We start from the raw sequence: 17713 nt of genomic DNA, 5'->3' as shown, positions 1-17713 counted from the left end.
CATCTGTATATTAATTTTTGTATTGTATACACACACACAGAGTCCTGCTCAGGTACGGTTGTGTAAATATTTACACAAATGTCGTGCAGTCCTTTTATGGCTTACAACATTTTACTAGTCGTAAAAGTGTTCATTTGCATGAAAATTTGTGCAGTCATCTATATATATATATATATTATTGAGGGGTTGGCTTAAGATTTATAGGGTATCCAATAAAAAAAAAATTACCTAATAAAACTACCCTATTAGCTGAAGTGATTTATTCTCCTTATAAACCTAAATATATTTTTTTAATGGAAAATATTATTATAGTTATAGGTATCCAACTCAAAAGACTAACCAATTGGGTGAAGTGATCTATTCTCTTTATAAACCTAAGTATCTCTTTTTTACTAACCAATGTGGACACAACTCAACAATTCATTTACTAGTCATGAGCTTCCCACGTGATACTTCTGTTTTTCATTTAGCTCTAAAACGACATCAATTCTAGCCGTCCTGAGCAAAGAATAAGTGATTCATGGGAAGAAGCACATGACTTGAGAATCTAAGCCGTTAGAAGTCGTTACACACGTGTCATAAACTCGTGCAATCTGGGTTTCTACATCAGAGGTATAAAAGGCTGATTGTTAAGGCAGTTTGAGAGAGATTTTGTGAGCATTCCAGAGAGATTTAAGGGAGAGAGAAAGTATCTTCTTGTTCCCTGTAATGTCATCTAAATAAGATCTGTAAATCTGATCTTTAATCATCAATAAACCTTTTTCTGTGGCTTCTCCCGTGGACGTAGATTGTGCATTCATGCACAATTGAACCACGTTAAATCTGTTTCTTTGTGTGAGTGTGTTTTGCTTCCAATTCAGTTTAATTTCTTGATTTTAATCTCCATTAACCTAGATCTAAGATGTGAGTCGGCATTGAAGCATCAGATTGGTTGATTGGCTTAATTGCAACTTGTATAGAACTTGACAAGGTTCTTGGGCAGTGGTTTATTGCTAACAAGGAAGTAAAGCAATCAAATCACACTCTCTCTCTCTCTCTCTCTCTCTCTCTATATATATGTGTGGTTTACATAAAAGCTGTTGAAAATGAAATGTAATTAAATTTGACAAAGAAATAGCATATAATATTTTGATAATAACGTCTGTTTCATACAGCTTAAGTTTTGAAATCCTTGAACATTGCCAATGGAGTAAGTCGTGTGCTACAGGTGAAATCAAATTGAATATTTCTTTCATTTCTTCAATAGTTATATGATTCAATTATTAGGAAACACCATTGTGAGCTAAAAATTTAGATGGTTGAATTTCAGACGGCTTCTGCATAAAACGGAATTTGACAAAAGCAATGTGGGATTTACCGAAGACGGGGCAAGATGGTTGGTGGAAAATACTGAAATTACCTATCAATTTCTATGTGTTTTATGATCCAGTGGTTTCTGTCATACAGTAGTAGAGAGTCTCATTTGACATGCAAGCTCTGTTATTGACTTCATTATCAAATTCTTAGCCAATTTTTCGGCTTGTCTCTCGAAACACCACCACTTAATAACGCACTGGTTTCTTTTTTATTCGTCTTTTAAATCCAGTGGTGGAGCCACTTTTAATATTTACAATTGCCATCGAGTTGCAGACCTACGTTAAGGCTCTGATTAAAAGACAAAGATTATATAGTTTGTATTTATTTTCTTGCTAAAAAATTTAATTCCAATATTTGTCTATCATTTACAGTAAAATCTTACTTGAATTTGGCCCCACTAAAATTTTATTGAGGATTATTCTCTATTTTGAAAGTGAAATATCCCAGACAACTTGTTTGCTTAATGACTTCTCCACAGAATTGTTCAATGCAATATTTGTTTCTTTCGAACTAAAGCACACTTATATCTTTGAAAATTAAATATACTTCGATATAATAAAAAAAATCAAAATTAATATGCGTACAAAATCTGCTAAGGATTTTATATCTACAAAATTAATTTTAAATACATATTTATCACAAAAGTTTCAACAAATATCATTAATTTTAATGTAAATAAAATAGCCTAATTTTGAAATTTTTCCGAAGGCATAAAATTTTATTGAGACCGCCCTAAATAGCGAGGCAACTTGGTATGAATCGTGTGACATGTGGTGTGAAAAAAATATTAAAAACCAAATCAGCCCCAGCAACTTGATAGTGGAGGCATCTAAATTATTTCAGTACTCCAATGTTCTTTACCTGACTAAGACATGTATACTTCACGATAATCATTTTTGCTTTTCCAAAATAATTGAGTGTTACAGATTAAAAAAAAAAATTGAGTACAATTTATTTTTTCGGTGTATATGTGGTTAAGTTTTGAGAGTCGTTATATGGCTGAGGTGTAAGATTGCGATGAATCTGGAGAATGTAGAAGGTAATCAATACTGGGGCAAAGTTTTAATGCCACATTGGTTCAATGCACGTATACAAGATAAAGTTCAAATTGAGTCTACATATCCTTCCTCAGGTGTGTTAGTTGGACGGGAAACCTTCGCCCCTGATGAATTCATGAAGCTGGTAACCCTTTGTCTTCGATCTTTTCAGACTTACGATCAGAAGAATTTTTCCAAGGGAAGTTATTATTCATATACCCTATAGTTACTCTATTATAAAAAATATTACAATACTTTGAGGGTGTATCAATCGTCCACCCTAAGTTAACAAAATGTATCTGCTATCCACCAAACCGTTACTTGCCATTTAAATAGGATGACGCCAGAGGGGTAATTTGGTCTTCTCATATGATACAAGTGATAATTTAAGGGTATACAAGTGATAATAAAAGAATTTAAGGATATACAAGTGATAATTTTTTTTTACTTTAATTTAAGTTTCAAGGGTAAAATCATCAATTCGTTATAATTCTGTTAACTTTTAAATGATAGCTAACGGTTTGGTGGTCAGCAGATAGGTTTTCTCAATTTAGGGTAGACGATTGATAAACCCTCAAAGTGTTGTAGTATTTTTGATAACAGAGCAACTATAAGGTATACGATTGATAATTTCCCTTTTTCCAAATTAAAGGAATTTATTGATATTTTGCAAGAAACACTACACAAAAATCACGGCTCACACTTCTTATTTTTCTTTTATTCTTCACGCTTCACTTGATGCACAACCAAATGATACAAAGGGGTATTTATAGTATATGAGAATAAATTTAAACCATTTAATAGAAAATTACAAAAAATTAATAACCATTCATTTCCACTTACCACACCTACCACTAATAATTTCACCTACCACACCTATCACCAATAATTCAAAATCACCAACAATATTTATGGAACCTTCCATGGGTTGAGCTTATTAATTTGGGCTTAATGAAAGGTGGTGTCAGGTTTATTTATAACACTTCCCCTTAACACCCAACTTTCATCCTTCAAACCATATTGAGCTGCTGGCAGAACCCTTCAAATTTCTCAATACTAAGACCCATTATAAACAAATCCACAACTTGATCATCCATCTTGACGTATTGCATTTCAATTTCATCTTGCAAGCCCTTTTCCCTCCATGTGCCTATTTCTTATATGGAAAACTGGATTTTCCACTAAGCTAATCCCTGATTGATTATCGCAATACAATGGTACTGAGTAATCTACTGGTTGATATAGATCTTTCATCAACTGCATCAACCAAGTACTTTCTAGAGCTGTCAGCGCTGCTGCTTTATACTTTGCTTATGTGGTTGATAATGATACAGTTGGTTGTCTCTTACTACGTCAGGAAGCTACTCCAAACCTAATTTTGAAAATGTACCAAGTTGTTGATCTTCTTATATCATGATCTCCAGCGTAATCAGCGTCACAATAGCCAGTAGCTTGCAACTTTCGCCTTTATTGTACAATAGACCATAATCAGTTGTACTTTTCACATACCTTAGTATTTACCAAACCGCTTCCATGTGAGGCTTATTTGGATTTTGCATGTACCGACTGATTACCCCTATTGCATATGAAATGTCTAGTCGAGTTAATGTTAAGTAGACTAAACTTCTTACCAGTCATCGATATATCATTCCATCTTGTAAATTTTTACCTTCATGTGTGCATTGACTTCCATTGAAGTTAAGATTGGCTTGCATTCCAACATTCCAAACTTTTTCAGCAGGTCTTTGGCATATTTTTGTTGGTAAACAAATATCCGTTCTTCTGTTCGAACAACCTCTAAACCAAGGAAGTACTTAAGCTAACTAAGCTCTTTCATTTGGAAACGAATTGAAAAATTCTCTCTTGTTCGCTAAATCTCTTCATCATCATCACCAGTAAAAATCAAATCATCCATGTACACCAATATAATTGCTAAGTTTCCTTTACTAGTTTTGACGAACAAGCTAGAATTTACATATGCCACTGAATAACCACTCTGAGTTAAGAACTCAACAATCTTGCCATACCATGCCCTTGATGCTTGTTCTAAACTATAAAGTGCTTTTCTCAGCTTGCATACATACTCCAAATGAGCTTTATTCTCCAATCCTATTAGTTGGTTCATGTAGATCTTTTGATCCAATTCTCCATGTAAGAAGACATTTTTTACATCTATCTGCCATAATTTCCATTCTTTACTAGTTGCTAGTGCAAGTAGGAGTCTTACTATTGTGAGGTTTGCCACCAGACTAAACATTTCATTAAAGTCTAGCTCGTATTGTTTTTAAAATCCTCGAGCTTCCATTTAAGCCTTGTACCTTTCAATTGAACCATCTAGACCCCTCTTAATCTTGTACACCCATTTGCAAGATATTGGTTTTGCATCCTTTGGTTTTGGAACCAGATCCCAAGTCTGATTATGTTTTAGTGCAATAATTGCTTCTTTCATCACCTTCATCCGATAAGAATTCTTTGTTGCTTCTTCAAATGTCTCAGTTTTTTTATTTTTCTTCTTCTGTAATAGTTATGGTAGTAGACATGAGATTCGATTTTCAAACTCTTTTGGATCTTTAATGTTGAGGTTTAGGAGTTCTTGGTTCCAGTTCACTTGGTTCTTCGTCTTCAATAAGGCTATTGTGAGCATCTATCTTCTGAGGACTTTGCGCTTTATCGTGCTCGATATTATCATCCCTTGGATCATCAAAATCTTCATATAATTCTTGGCTTGATCAAATTTTGGCAATTTATTCCCTTATTTAATCTTTAATTTCTTTTGAATCTGGTAGCTCTTCTTTTTTTAAAGACCACCACGAAGATGCTTCGTTAAACACCATGTTTTGTGTTGTATAACATTATCCACTGGTAGGATTACAACACCTCCATCATTTCTTCTAGCTGTCATACCCGAAAAAGATACAATGAAGATATAGCATATACAGCCAAATACATGATGGTGGTTGATTGTAGGCCTCACATTCTAACAACTTCTAGTAAGTTGATATGAACCTTAGTTTCGGTTAAGGAAATTTATTGATCACATAAGCTACAATCTTTATGGCTTTGGCCTAAAAATTCCTGGTACATTATTTGCATGTATCATGCTCTGACAGATCTCTGCTAGAAGCTACTTTTTTTGTTCTATTACACCATTCTGTTGTGGTGCATTGGCACAAGTGAACTGATGGTGCATTTTATAGTCTTATAGATACTGAGAGATCTCATGTGTTGTCTACTCTATTCCATTGTCTTGTTCGTAAGTAGCAAACTTTCTTCCTTACTTATCCTTTTGGTTATGTCTCTGAATTCCTTAAACTTTGAAAAAGTATTAAAGTTTTCTTTTATAAAGAACACCCAGGCATATCTAGAGAAATTATCGATGAATGTGACCATATATCGTATGCCATTAATAAAAGGTTGCTTGGCAAACCCAAATATGTCAGAGTGTATCAGCTTTAATGGTTCTTTTCCTCTGAAATTCACTCTTCATTTAAGCATTGGTGAGTGTTGCCATATTGACACCCTGCACACACTGTGTCTATTCTCATGTTAAATTGAGGTTGACCTCTGAGCATTGAGTTGTTCGTCATCACCTTCAATTTGTGATTACTAATATGTCCCAACCAAGAATGCCACAAATCTACTGTTTCATTCCTTTGAGTCTTGTCTACATAAGCAGACTTTGTTGACAATACATAAACTAACTCTAGTCTTCGCCTTTTCATAATGGGTGTCTCTGAGATCTTTAGATTTTGATACCTTGATATCTTGAGGACCGAATAGAAAATAATGGCCTGAAGATGTTAATTGTGATATTGATAGTATATTTTTCTTCATATTAGAAACATAGTACACATCTTAAAGTGCCACATTTTAAGGATTATACTGAGGTTCTAGAATTGTGCTGCTAATATGAGCTATTGGTAATCGCGATTTATTTGTTGTTACTACTACACGGCCTCCCTTATACTTGGTCATATCATGCAACTTCTCTTTATCACTAGTTATTTGGTTTGAGAACCCTGAGTTAATGATCCAATCACTATCATAGTTAATCCGGCCAGGTATTGTAACTGCAAGGGCTAGCTCCTCTTCCTCGATGGTGACTGATGCTTCAACTTTTCATTCTTTGTCATTATCCTTCTTCTGATTGAAAGTCCTAGCATTACTCTCCTCGAACTTTTTCTTTGACCAACAATCTTTCGTCATGTGGTTTTTCTTTCCACAGTTGTAGCAACTCCCTTCGAACTTTTTCTTTGACTTGTATTGACCACCATTACTGCGATTTCTTTATGGTCCCCCTATCTGTTAGCTACTTTTTTGTTGATGTGCTTGTGACTTATCCACATCCCCTTCACCTTAATCAATGTTGCTTCTTATCAATGAAGAAAACTTCCTCGTCATTCTTTAATAAGACTCCACTCATTTACTCGTCAATAACTTCTTGATCAACAAGCAAGTTTTCATATTCCTCAATTGTTGGTTGAATTAACTAACCTTGGATAGTTGTAACAAAGCTCCTAAACTCGAGTATTAAACCATGGACAATAATTCTCTTCATTCTAAATTTAGAAATTATAATAGTAGAATTTAACTCAGAAATTTCATGGTACATGGTCTTTACCTTGTCTAAAGTACTTGTCAACTATCATGTTTCATTGTGAAATTGACAGTGGCTCATTCCTTAAAAATCGTAGCCGCATGTTGTTCTTCTTCCAAAAAATCGTTACAAAAGTGTCCCAAGCTTCTTTAGGCAGTTTAGCATTTTTTTATGTGTTGCAGCATCACTTCTTCATTTGTACTCTTAATTACGAACATGGCTTTTCCAGCTTTGATGTTCTACTTCTTCAAAGCGGCATCCTTAGTTGATGGTTTACATAATTACCATAGACGATCTCCCAGAGGTCTTGTCCTTATAAATAGAACTTCATTAATGTTGCTCACATATTGTAATTTTTGTTCTTGAGCTTCTTAACTCCTCTAACTACTTGTAGGTCACCTATTATGTCAGCAAGACTCTGACAATGCCAAGTGAACTCAATTTTCACCAATAAACTAGCAGAGTTTCAAACCCCTCACGATTCAATGATGCTCCATAAAACAATCCTCGATCGTCCTTGCTATATTCTTACAGCTTTCCCATGATAGTCGTTGAGTGTTATGAACTTTCGGCAACATTACTATAATGGCCCCCGGCCAACTTGGCTCTGATAGTTGAAAAACTAAGGAGGACAATTGCTCAAAACTGAAACTATTTGGGCAACAGAAGAATTTTACTAAACTAAAGACCTTTATTGATATTTTACAAAAAACACTACACGCAACTCACGACTCACACTTCTTATTTCTCTATTATTCTTTACTCTTCACTTGATGCGTAAAAAAATGATACAAGAGGGTATTTATAGTACATAAGAACAAGTCTAAACCATTCAAATAAAAAATTACAAGAAATTAATAACTATTCATTTTCACCTACAACACCTACTACTAATAATTTCATCTGCCACACCTATCACCAATAATTCAAACCTCACCACCATACTTACTCATGGAACCTTGCAATGGTTGGGCTTATTAATTTGGGTTTAATGAAATGTGGTGTTTGTCTTACCTTTAACATTGATGTTGTTGACTTGGAAGTTTTGAATGGTGATTATGTTTTATCCACAGCATATATAACTGAGAAGTCATATTTAAAGAGAAAATTTTGATGTTAATCAATGACAAATCAATGTTGATTTTCTCATTTAATATCACATGTTCATGTGAAGGATATATAGTGGAAGGTCGTCGTTCTTTAGTAGGTTTCCTCAATTTTGGCTCATCTGGTAGTGCAAGTGGTTCTGGAGGTACTTGCTCAATTGATTTTGTTAGACTATCATTATTATCCTTCTCAGCTCTCCCATAATCATAATGAACTACATGTGGCAAAAATGAAGTTGGAATAATAGAAATTTTTGAAGATGAATAAGACTCATTACTCTTTTTTTCATCACCAACTATTTGATCTTTAAGAAGCACAATACTTCTGATTAGTTTTCTTGCCATTGTACCCCATAATCTGTACCTAATTTCTTCATGCCCACAGCCTAAGAGAATGCATTCCTTGAGTTTATCATCAAGCTTCGATCTCTCATCTTTAAGGATGTAAACATATGCTCTACAACCAAACACTCTCAAATGTTTATAAGAAACTTTTTCCCAGTCCAAACGCTCTTAGGTACATCACCATCTAATAGAGCTAAAGGAGCAATTTTAATCAAATCAACTGCAGTACGCATAGCCTTTGCCCAAAATGATTTAAGAAGTTTGGCATCAATAAGTGTACACATGATCATTTATTTAATTATTCTATTCATCCTTTCTACAAACCATTCTACCGAGGGGTTTTTAGTACAGTCTTCTTAAGTCTAATTCCATTGGACCTATGATACCACTTAAATGGTCCTTTATATTCACTACCATTTTCTACCCCTAACACATTTTAGTTTTTTTTTCTTTCATTCTCTTAATATAAGCATGAAAGAACTTAAATATATTAAGCACTTGGTCATTAGATGGAGAAAAGCTTTTAAAAGCTACTCTGTGTCTTTTCAGCTAAGAAATAAATACAAGTCTTGAGAGATACCTATAAAACTTTGTAGAAATCTCCACATTTTCTCACCAATGTGGCCTAACCTTTTATATTATGTCTTAATGTCAAAATCTTTTACAGCTACATTTACCTCTTCTTTCTTAACCTTGGCTTGTAACATATAAAGAGTGTTCACTTTCCTCCCCTTAGTTGACACTAGAGAGCCTTTGGAGAGCTTGCATTTTCGTTCACCAAATTGGTTAGTATAACCACCAGCTTCAAGCTTGCCTGTAGAAATCAAATTAATATGAATATCTTGTACATGTTTGACATCTTTAAGTAAAAACTTGCAATCAATGCTAGGTTTTAAGGAAATATCTCTTATGCCCACAATCTTAGATGCCCCTTCATTTCCCATCCGAACATGGCCATAGTCACTATTAACATAGGATATGAAGTAATGACAATGTACAGTAACATGAAATAAAGTACCTAAATCAATCACCCAATCACTGGTATGGCAAGTGAGATTTATAGAGCTCTCATCATGAACAATATCTATATCACCATCAACTATGGCTGTAGTGTTTTCTTTGTCATTTTCCTAAGCACCGCCTTTCTCTTTTGTTTGTTCTCTTTTCCACAATCTACACTCTTTTTTTACATGACCCATTTTCTAACAATAAAAGCAGTTGAAGTTTCTCCACTGAGACTTAGATCTTCCTCTAGGGTTATCATTATTCCGCTGATGGGAATTTTTTCCTTGACTTTGCCCCATCTTTCTTGTTTTTCTGAAATAAGTGCATATGACTTAGGAAGAACTGCTTAGATGCTCTTTCTTCCAGATTTTCCATTATGCAACCTATATGTAACTATATCCAAAGCTAATTCCCATTCAGTGCTAAATTATTCACTAACAACATTAACATCTCCCAATTGTCAGGCAAATAATTAAGTAACAACAATGTTTGTAACTGGTCATCTAAAACAATCTTTATAGTAGTTGATAACTCTATGAAATAAGAGTTATTATACCACTTTTAGACTTAAATCAATAATACTTAGAGAGTAAATAATGTGTTTTTATTGCATTTGTATTATATTTTGCATAAACATTCATCTTAGTTTATTCATAATAAATTTTTTTTACTTAGAATAATTTGTGTGCTAAATCATTTGCATAATTGTAGGTGTTCGAAAGCCCAAATTTCAAGGAAGGAATGCTGATACAATAGGCTTGCAAAAGATGGAAAAGAACTTAGGTACAAAAGAATTGAAACAAATCTGGAACAGTTTAGTTACTGTAGCCGTTTCTGTAACAATCCTGGAACAACGATAGAGAAAATTCCGTGGGATTCTTGCAGAATTGCGCTCTGTAGTTTCCTAATCTGACTTATGCGCGCCCTAGGCTTCTGTTTACCCTAATTTTCAGCTATAAAATAAGCACACATCATAAGAAATAAAGGGGGTCGTCACCTAAGGAGAAAAACCACAAAGAAACAAAAGAAAAACAAGATTCAAGAGAGAGATTAAGGGTTGCACAAGAAGAGAAATTGCAGAGATCAATTGGGAGCTCAGTCCTTTTTATTCTTCTCTTATTTTCTTATTTTTTATTTATTCATAGGGATGTGTTTCATGGCCGAAATCTTGTTCTTTATTTTTCTTTTGCAAATCATGAACTAAATTTATTTGTAGTTGAGTGATAAACAATCTTGATGGTTTATTGACTGAATATATGTGTTCTGCATGTTTGCTGTAGCATTTTGTTTTGATAAAATTTATTTTTGTTCATTATTTTCGGCTGATTACATATTTAATGATACTAGCTAAGGAAGAGCCACAAAAGGGTTTATCTTAGTGGAACATATCAAAGCAATACTTGATCTTAAATTAGATTTCCCGGATTGAGTTTTACTTGAGTCCCAAAAGGGCCATGCTTGATTTAAGATTAGTGATGAACTAAACATATGGATTCACCTTGTAGGGTAAATAGAACCTAAGCGTGTAATGTTATATCTTATGTTGGCATAACAACTTATCACTGCTAGGTTGTATATAGATATAAGATATTTAACATGCGACGGCTGAGGATGCATAAGGATTTTGCCCAGTGCTGTAGCAGATACTGCAGTAACTGAGCCAACTATTAGAAAATAGTCAAGATCATTAGAAGAGTTTATTCACTTAATTACTCTATATTCCCATTGGTTTTATCCTTGAGTTTGACGTGATAATTAATTTTGTTGCATTTTATTTATTGCGTTTTTATTTTAATTAGTATATTAGTTTTATTAATTGTTTTATTTTAATTTAGAACAAAATCTGTATTGTTAAAATTGATGTAGCAAGTCTGATAACATCAATCCCTGTGGAGATGATCTTGAATACTTATCATTATATTACTTATTTTGTACACTTGTATGTTGATATCAATAGCAATTGAGTTAAAATAACCAACATATACATTTTTAGTAAAGGTAGCGGAATCTTTACTGACTTTACCAATACCAATAATCTGCTTTTTGGAATTATTTCCAAAGAATACTTCTCTACCATTTTCAACCTTGGTAAAACTCAAAAACCATAAGGAATTGCATGTCATATGTCTCGAGCATCCGCTGTCTAAGTACCATTTGTTCTTTCTTTTTTTTATCCCTACAAAAGAAATCTCAAGTTTTAGGTATCTAAAGCTTTTTAGGTCCTTGAGTGTTAGCATTGTTCTTTTTGGAACCCGAATACATTTGATTCCATAGTATGCATTTCTCTTAACTGAACATCTATAACTCATATGACCATTTCTATTGTAATAATGGCATGTATTTTGATCATTAATGGAGGTACCCTTAACAAAGTAATATTTGCAATACCTTTGTTTTAAATTTGGCTTATAGACAATATCTCCTTAATTAAAAACAAATTTGTTTTTAGTCAAGCAAATTATCTAAAATCTTTGGCCCATTTATAAATTTTAAGGCAATATCACTAAGCTCATCACTCTTTTTCCTAAGTTTCATTTTCCTTTTTCAAATCATTTACAAGTGAACCTTCATTCCTAGATGAAACATCTTGTTTTTCTTTAAAGAATGTAATATCTTCGTGCAAACTTTTTTCTTTCTACTTTTAGGCACTTCATCTTTCTATTTAAAGTATCATTCTCATTTGAAAATTCTACATTTTTATTTTTAAAAGAAGCATTTTTCATTCTTATCTTCTTTAAGTCATTATGCAATTCAGTAAATGCTTCAAACAACTCATCATAAGAGGGGAAGATCATTTACCTCATCACGTTCTTTTCCTATTACCATAAGAGCCAGGTTAGACACTTTATATGATTTCTCCTCATCTAAGGTCTCCTCATTGCTATCATTGCACGTCGCCACCATTCCTTTCTTTTTTGCCTTGCTAGGAAGAGGATATTCTGATTTTACGTGTCTAGGCTTCTTGCATTCAAAGCAAATAATCGTCTCTTTCTTCTCTTTCTGGCTTTTAAAATTCCTAGACTTCCTTCACTCATTGGATTTCTTGGAAAACTTCCTGAATTTTCTGGCTATCATAGCCATATCTTCATTCTCGAATTCGCTTTCTTCGTCATTTTCTGATCTTGACACTTTCAGGGCAATGCTCTTCTTCTTTTTATCTTCGTCACCTCTTTCAATCGCCAAATCCTCTTCATAGCGAATAAGTGAGCCAATTAAATCATCAATAGAAAAAATATTTAAATCATTGGCTTCATTAATGGCGGTTCTCTTAAGTCTCCATTCTTTTGGTAAAGATCTAATGATTTTCTTTACTTTTTTACTATTTGAAAAAGTTTTCCCTAGGGCTTCTAGAGTATTTACTATATCCGTAAATCTACTATACATGGAATGCACACTTTCATTTTATTCCATTTGAAACAATTTATATTGCCTGGTGTATCTACTAATTTTAGACTCTTTAACTTGGTTTGTTCCTTTATAAACAACTTCTAAATTTCTCCAAATTTCATATTCATTAGAACAACCTAAAACCTAATGGAACTCCTTCTTATCTAATGCATAAAATCAGGCATTTATAGCTTTGGAGTTTAAAGAGGCCTTTTTCTTTTCCACCTCACTCCATTCATGTGAAGGTTTTGAAATTAATTTCTCCCTCTTCCTCATTTTCAGTAGTTGGCATGAATGGACTATCACTAACAATTTCTCATATGTCATAATCTAAAGCTTTTAAGTAAATTATCATTCAAGTTTTCCAATATGGATAATCATTTCTATCAAAAAATGGTGGTCTATGGTGGATTGTCTTTCCCTAAAAGTAGAATCATTTTAGGTTGCCATGGATCTTACACTATAGATGATTAAGTTTAACAAGAGAACCTTACTATGATACTAAATGAAATTCTAGTTAAGCAACCCAAGAGGGTGGGATAAATTGGGTTTTTTAAAAATTAAGCAAATGAAAGTATTCAGCAATAAATAAATTTAAAAAGATAAGGGAGAAGAGAGCAAACAAGATATTTTTATGTGGTCCGATAAATTTTGCCTACATCCACGCCCCAAGCTAACCGAGCTTGAGTATTCCACTATCCAAACATTTACAATTCAAGGCTTTAAGATGCTTACAATTGACTTCCAATTTGTCAACAAAACCTTTACAATCTAAGATGATCTCTCATTATTTTTCCAAAGTGTTTCCTAGAGATGGCTAATGGGCAGAGCCGACAAAGTAAGGCCCATGCGTGCTTATGTCTGTGCCGTGTTGTGCCTAATTTTTTTTTGCTTAGGCCTGGCACAGCATGCCCATACGTGCCGTGGGGCATGTCGTGTCGTGCCTAAGAAAACAAGCCCAATAAGATTTTTTCTTATTTTTTAAATTTTTTTAAGAGCGCATGACAAGTCGTTGGTGTACTTTTTTCAAGTTTATGTACTTTTTTTAGGTCTATACCTTTATTCAAATTTAATAGAATCGAAAATTAAAAACTCAAGTCTATATTCAATAATAATAAACTAATAATAGTAAGAGAATATAATCTTAATTACTAAGTTCGACCTTATAGTATTAGAATTTTTTTAATACTTAACAACAACAATAATAATAAATTTTTCTTAAGGGTTAACTTAATTGTTAACTTGGATTTATATAGAGTCATAAATCATAGTTCCCAATAATATTAATGCATATTTATAAAAATCATGATATTTATAATTTTATTCATTAAAATCATGATATCAATTATTTATTTAATAAATTATAAATATAAATCAATTATAGTATTTTTTTAAACTAAGAATTAAATGATTTAAAAAATTCAATTTCAAGTTATTTGTAAAATCATAAAATTTTAAGTTTACTTTTATTAAAAAATAAAACGTGCTTATTGCGGGCTTTTTCATAGTGCCATGCTTAGCTCATCTTTAATTGTGTCGTGATTTTAAGGCCTACATATATAAAATTCTAAGCCTAGCCCAGCCCACGTGCGTGCTATTCCGTGCCGCGTGCCCCACCGAAACATGCTCGTGTCGTGTCGTGCTGTATGGACACGTGCCATCTGGCCCATTGGCCATCTCTAGTGTTTCCGACACTTACGATCACTCAATTTTGATATTGAAATGAAGATTAAACAAATTTTCCCACATACAATGTATTTGTTTACAAATGAAAGCCCAAAGCATGATTTGATATAGGAATAAACAAATTTTATCTCATAACAAATTGAATATGCAATGATAAGCTTGACGATAACCATTGAACACATTTGTAAATTGTATTTTATGGAGGCTTTTATAATTGGAGAAGAAAACTAGCCGTTCTTGATTAGACATTATTGGATCTCTGTTAACCTCAGTCAGTTTTGCCGTTCTAACCGTTATACTAAAGTTTGAATTGTCAGATCACCATTTGAAATTTTCGATTTACTGTTTAATTCCAAAGAGTTCACTCATTTTCGCATTGGTTTACCATTTAATTCCAGAAATTCACTTGTTTGAAGTCAGCTTACCGTTTGCGAATATTGGTTTTCCATTTTTAGATAAATTCCTTTCTAGAATTTTACGATCAATTGTTAATTTCCAGAAGTTGTCAATAACTCAACCATATAGTATCGGCTTGCTATTTTAAACTTAACGGTTATCCGTTTGTTTCCAAAACATTAATCTTGTCCAAAACATTCTACAGCCTAAGAATTCTGATCAATTTGAAGACTCCATCATTTTTAATCTTATTTATTATCATCAAAATCAATATTATGGATACATTTATGTCAACACACAACACGTTTTTTTTTATTATTCTCCATTTTTTCTTCAAATGGATTAGGATTTTCTTTTTTTTTTTTGTAAAATTATAGGTGGACCTGATTTGCAATTAATTGGTCAAAATATGAGAATAGTTTAATACTAATCATATACTAAGGGCTTGCTCAAAAAAATTTTAAAAATTAGACAAAATTTCAAAATTAGCAAAATTTTAGAAATTAAGCAAAATTTCAAAATTAGGCAAAAATTTTAGGAATTAGGCCATTTTATTTAAAATAAAATTAATGATATTGATTGAAACTTTTGTGATAAACATGTATTTTAAGATTAATTTTTCATATATAAAATCCTTATCAGATTTTGTAAGATACTAATTTTAAAGTTTTTTTTCTTGGTTATATTCAAATTCAAGCATGTCTGATTTTGAGAGAGTATAAATAATAAGAGATTGTGTTTTCTTTCAGGTAGAGAAGTTATTAAGTAAATAAGTTACATATTTAATTTTGTATGTTTCGATGGATCAAGAATTTAAAATTAGAACTTTCTTTCTATAACTACGTGGGTGATTTCACTTAGATATCCACGAGCTTATTCAATATCCTTAGAAATATGTTGTAGATGGTTGTTAACGATCCAGATTGTGTAATTTGGCCGGAAGACTTCCGCAAGTATTATTGATGTTTGCTTCTAACCTATGAAATTTCATAACAGAACATGTTACTTGGAACCATTTATTGCATAAATTATGCTTAGGAACCTTTATCTGCATTGAAGCATTTGTTGCATTTATTATACAATACTTGTTAGAAGCCTTTACTTTGTGTAACCATTTATTGCATAAATTCATTCGGCAATTACCACAGTAGTTCGGTACCTGTCACTGGTTCGTTGTAAGTTTTAGTTTAAGAGTTGTTTGATAGCAAATGACTTGTCATTACTGACTTATCAGGTAACTTAGAAATTAAAAAAAAAAAAAAAACACTTGTTGAATAACATCCAATGGTTGCTTCAGTAGAAGACAAAAAAGGGGTCTGTTACCCCCATGGTCAAGGTAGTCGTGGCCTATATTGAAATTCAAGTATGTCTAATGTCGAGAGATTATAAAGAATAAGAGATTGTTTTTTCTTTCAAATAGAGAAGTTATTCAGCAAATAAGTTATCTAGGAAGCTTCATTTTCAAACTAGATAATCCGTAACAAAATATTAATGGGGCCTAAATTTGAGTAATTTAATTAGAAATAATAGACAAATGTTGAACCTTGATTTTTTAAACAAGAAAAGAAATACAAACAAATTTTTCAAAAAAAAATGTGTGTGTGTGTTTTTTTTTTTCCAAAAAAGAGTGTGATACAACGAGAGAGGCAATCAAACAACAAGAATTATCTTGTAGAAATTAGTGGGTTCAAGTCTCCAATACTTTAATACTTTCATACTATAGTACAGGAAAAATTGTTAGAATTGAATTAAAATCTCTCCTAAATCTCTCTTGTGAGTTCATTTGAGAAAGGCTTTAAAGATTCTGCGTCATGTGCCTATTATGAAAGAAAAAATCTTATGCCATGTGCTTATTACTAAAGAAAATAAACTCCTTAAGCAACTAGGAAGATCCAAATCCTCCACTTGATGTAAAAGAAGAAGGTGTCGACTAACTCAATCAAAAGGTTGTTGACAATAGTGTATTGGGAGAGGCTCAACCCTCAGACAATTTAGGCAATTGCCTAAGGCCACCCAAAAATTGAGATCCCCACTCCATCCTAATATATTTTCTCAATAGCAATAAACTATTTTATATTTACTTTATTATTTAAAAATTGAATTATTGTATTTGTGGAGTCATGCTTCTGTGCAGACGTACAAATGAAAAATTTCTTTCAAAAGAAGCTAAGAGACCCAAAAACCAAAAAAGCTCCAATACACTAAAAGATAAAAATTATATAGTTTGTATTTATTTTCTTCTTTAAAAATTTGATTTCAAAATTTGTCTATCATTTACAATAAAATCTTACATGAATTTGGCCCCACTAAAGATTTTATTGAGGATTATTCTCTATGTTGAAAGTGAAATTTCCCAGATAACTTATTTGCTTCATGACTTCTCCACAGAATTGTCCAATGCAATATTTGTTTCATTCGAACTAAAGCACAATTGTTATTCTTTATATCTCTGAAAATTAAACATACTTGAATATAAACAAGGAAAAAAACTTTAAAATTAATAGGTGTACAAAATCTGCTAAGGATTTTATATCTAAAAAATAATCTTAAATACATAATTATCGCAAAAGTTTCAATAAATGTCATTAATTTTAATGTAAATAAAATGGCCTAATTTTGAAATTTTTCCGAAGGCCTAAAATTTTGTTGTGCCGGCCCTAAACAGCGGAGCAACTTGCTGTCAATCGTGTGATATATGGTGTGAAATTTTTTTTAAAACAAATCAGCCCCCATGTTCAAGGTAATCGTGTGAAATATATATATATATATTTAACAGTAGCAGAAGGAACCATAGAAGT

The 17713-nt window shown here is 32.4% G+C and overlaps 1 pseudogene; it reads left to right on the top strand.

Moving 5' to 3' along the window:
- The window catches only part of LOC112098876, an 8475-nt pseudogene extending 7051 nt beyond the window's left edge, over positions 1 to 1424 (top strand).
- Positions 1425 to 17713: the final 16289 nt, after the last annotated feature.

Source organism: Citrus clementina, unplaced genomic scaffold, assembly GCF_000493195.1.
Source record: "Citrus clementina cultivar Clemenules unplaced genomic scaffold, Citrus_clementina_v1.0 scaffold_9, whole genome shotgun sequence".
In the NCBI taxonomy this organism is placed as follows: Eukaryota; Viridiplantae; Streptophyta; class Magnoliopsida; order Sapindales; family Rutaceae; genus Citrus; species Citrus x clementina.
This window is presented reverse-complemented; position numbering and strand designations above follow the sequence as displayed.